This window comes from Capra hircus, chromosome 7 (assembly GCF_001704415.2).
Source record: "Capra hircus breed San Clemente chromosome 7, ASM170441v1, whole genome shotgun sequence".
Classification (NCBI taxonomy): Eukaryota; Metazoa; Chordata; class Mammalia; order Artiodactyla; family Bovidae; genus Capra; species Capra hircus.
In genome coordinates this window covers 42023246-42026588 of record NC_030814.1, presented here as the reverse complement: position 1 = coordinate 42026588, position 3343 = coordinate 42023246, and positions in this window count along the sequence as shown.

Here is a 3343-nt window from a genome sequence, read left to right as displayed (position 1 = left end):
TATCCTGGAGTGCAGGAATCAATGGTGTTAAATCAATTTCTCTTTTCAGGAATTACCCAGAATGGTGGCTACAGGCTGGGTTCTGGGGCCAGCTGGGTTCCTTATCTAGCTGGTGAACTTAACCAAGGCCTTTCCCCAATCTGGGTCTCAATTTCATCACCTACCTAGTGAAGGGTTTGATTTTGCAGCTTTTAAGAGCACATTTAGCTCTGGTCTTTGATAAGCCCGAGCAGTCACTACCTTCAGAAAAGGCACAAAAGAAAAGCAAACAGATTAGCCACCAGGCACAGCCTTCTTCAAGGAGGGTTGGAGAAGCCCGCTCAGTCAGTGTCCAACCATCACCAAACCTTTCCCAACACCTCCAGCCCACAGGAGAATATATAGGCCAGGGGAAAAAATGAGAAAGTGACAGGAACTGCTTTCATCCCATTAACTACCACAGGGTATCTGGGGAGAGAGGCAGTTCAATGAATAATTACCTCCGGGTGACAAGGTCTCTAATGGGGGATCTCCAGAGAGGACAGTCGACACACAGTAGACACACTTAGACCAGTTTGGCAGCTATAGGTGGACCGGAAAAGCCTGACTTACATGGAGACCTGAGGATGCATGGAGTTATAGAGGACAGAGAGCAACAAAGAGCAGCAGGACAAGGGCTTGTTTTTTGGAATACAGGTGTTTTCTCATGCAGCACATCTGAAAGACTCGTGTGCAGGAATTATGAACTGTTAACACTGCAAAGGACATTAGATACTGTGTAGTCCTAGAGTCATGGATTATTAAAACTGGTCCTCTCCATGTTCCTCCTTTCTTATCTGGAAGGGCCATAGGTGTCAGTGTCAAAAGATAATAACCAAGATGTGACTGCAGCTCAGTTCAGAGCATCTCACCCTATAGCATCAGCATGTGAAGGTCTATTCTGGTCCACATTGAGTGTATACATTCGCATCCTCCAAAGCCTGGAAATGATGTGCAGAAAAGGTAAACTTCACCTTGATGCCTGACCCCCAGCAAAAGAAAACGAACCAAGAAGCAAACAAAAACTCCTAAAATAAAGAGAAAAATAAGAATTATAATAAGAGCTCTTAGCCGAACAAATTCCCCTTGTTCTGACAGTGTTAGCAACACCTGCAAAGGCCATTTCTTTTTCCCATGTTATCCGAGCCCATATCTGTGTCTTTGATTCTCATTTCTGGTGTGAACATAAATATCCCCACCCTAAAACATCCTAACCAGTCTCGGGATAAACTCTGTATCACAAATAAAGGAAGAGACCCTCCAAGAAGAGAAGCTGAGTGGGTGCAGGAATGCATGGACTTCGGCTTTAGAGATCAGCCATGGAAATTCATCACAGGGTGCCAAGCCTCCTGGGACTCCTGGATGGAAAGACTGAGAACTCTTACTCAGGTAAACCCACCCAAGTTCAGTTACCAGCTAGATAATTAGAAGCCCTTTGAACATTTTAGCTATTGGCAGATGTCAGGAGTGTATCTGTCTGTCCAAATTCATTTCTTACACTCCAGTTAATGCTGACAGGGCAGAACCTCTAGGTTTCATTTCTCTTTCTGCCTCATAATCTTCCCTTTCTTTCTCCTGAATGGCCTCCCTCAGTCTGAGATGTATGACCAAATGTGCTGAGCACTTTCCTCCTGGCCATTAGTGTGTGTGCAGACATGTGGAGTGATGGTGTGGGCATGCATGGACACTGCTGTCCACGCATGTAGGGGGTTTCCCGCACATACATGAGCACCTATGCTGAGTGTATGCTTGCTCGTAAACCATGCATCAGCCATGGTCCTCCTGGCTACTGTGCAATTCACACTCGAACGCAATTAACTCTCCCTGCTGGCGGTAGTTTACACACAGACTCCTCATGGAGCCAAAGGGAAATTAGGCAGGAATTTGGCTCTGCTCCCATTCTGGATTTTCCCTTACCCAGCCCCTTGGCCTCCTTGCCCTGATAATGGAGAAATAAAAGCAGGGCTGCCATCAACCATCCCATAAGCCAAAAATACCATTAGAGTTTATCGGGCAAGGAAAGAGGAGGTTCTTTCCACCATAGAGGAAGCATATGGTGATAGTTACCAGACAGGCTCAGGTAACAAACAGACCAAGGTCTGGGCCCAATTCCACCACTTTAGTGAAACCACCTGATGGGGAAGAACACCCAAGACAATTCATGGACCAGATTTCAGGGCCTGATCTAGGTGATATTTATGGCTCTTCTGGACTCTATGGATTCAACAACATATCCAGGACCGCAGAATCAGAGGAGGAACCAAATCAATGTTCATCAACCAGATGTGTTTTCTTAAACAGATTTATCTCATCATCATTAGTCATTGAAGGCTTAACTTTATGTCAGGCACTCTGCTATGTGATATAGATGTATTATTTAATTCTTACAACCCTAAGAAATTAATATAATTATTTTTCCCATTTAACAGATGAGGGAACTGAAGCTTGAGGAAACTGAAACTTAAGGGAACCAAGTAAAGATATTCACAGCAAAAATGTAGAAACAGAGCTGAGCCAAGATTTTCTGATGCCAAAGCCCTTGATCTTAACCACTGCACACTCCTTTGATCTGTGACCTTCAGGGCAATGCACCCGCAGTGGCTAACTCCTATCTATACCCAGAGGGGGAATTTAAGGATGCACAAATGTTTTAGATTTAAAAAAATTTTTTTTCAGTTGATAGTAACCAGCCAAATGAGCCCTTAAATTTTCAAATTTCTCACACTGAAGTATGCATGAAAATGCAAACCTTGGGTGAGGCTCTGGACTCAGAGAAGCCAGAAACAGTGGGGAAGGGATGGAAACAAAGGGATTCAGAGAAAATGTTTGCACTGAATGCTCAATAAACTGTGGAATCCTTTTCCCACCCCACTCCCAGGAACCTGGGGGGTGTAATCTCTGAGAAAACTGAATGGCCCAAATAAAACACTCAAAGATACTGAGATTTGTGACTCCCCACAACAATATACCCAATCCCCTTTCAATAAAGTCATCAGATTAAGAGTCTCAGTCACGTATGCACCCCTCATACTAGTGTTTAGGCCATCACTTTGAGATATGAAAGGAGGACTGAGGATCTCTGAGATCAGGAGAGTATATAGTGTGGAAAAGATATAAAGACAACAGAGAGAGCAGAAGAAAACAGACAAACAGAAAACAAACAAACAAACAAAAACTAGTATCTTCTAAGAAAAAAGAGAAGGAAGGGAGAAACCACACAAATAGGAAAACTCAGAGAAAAGGAAAGAGCTTTTAGAGTTTAAAAAGATTATAATTATCCCAAATTATTTTCTTTTAGAAGTTTAGTAGTTTAAGGTTTTAATTT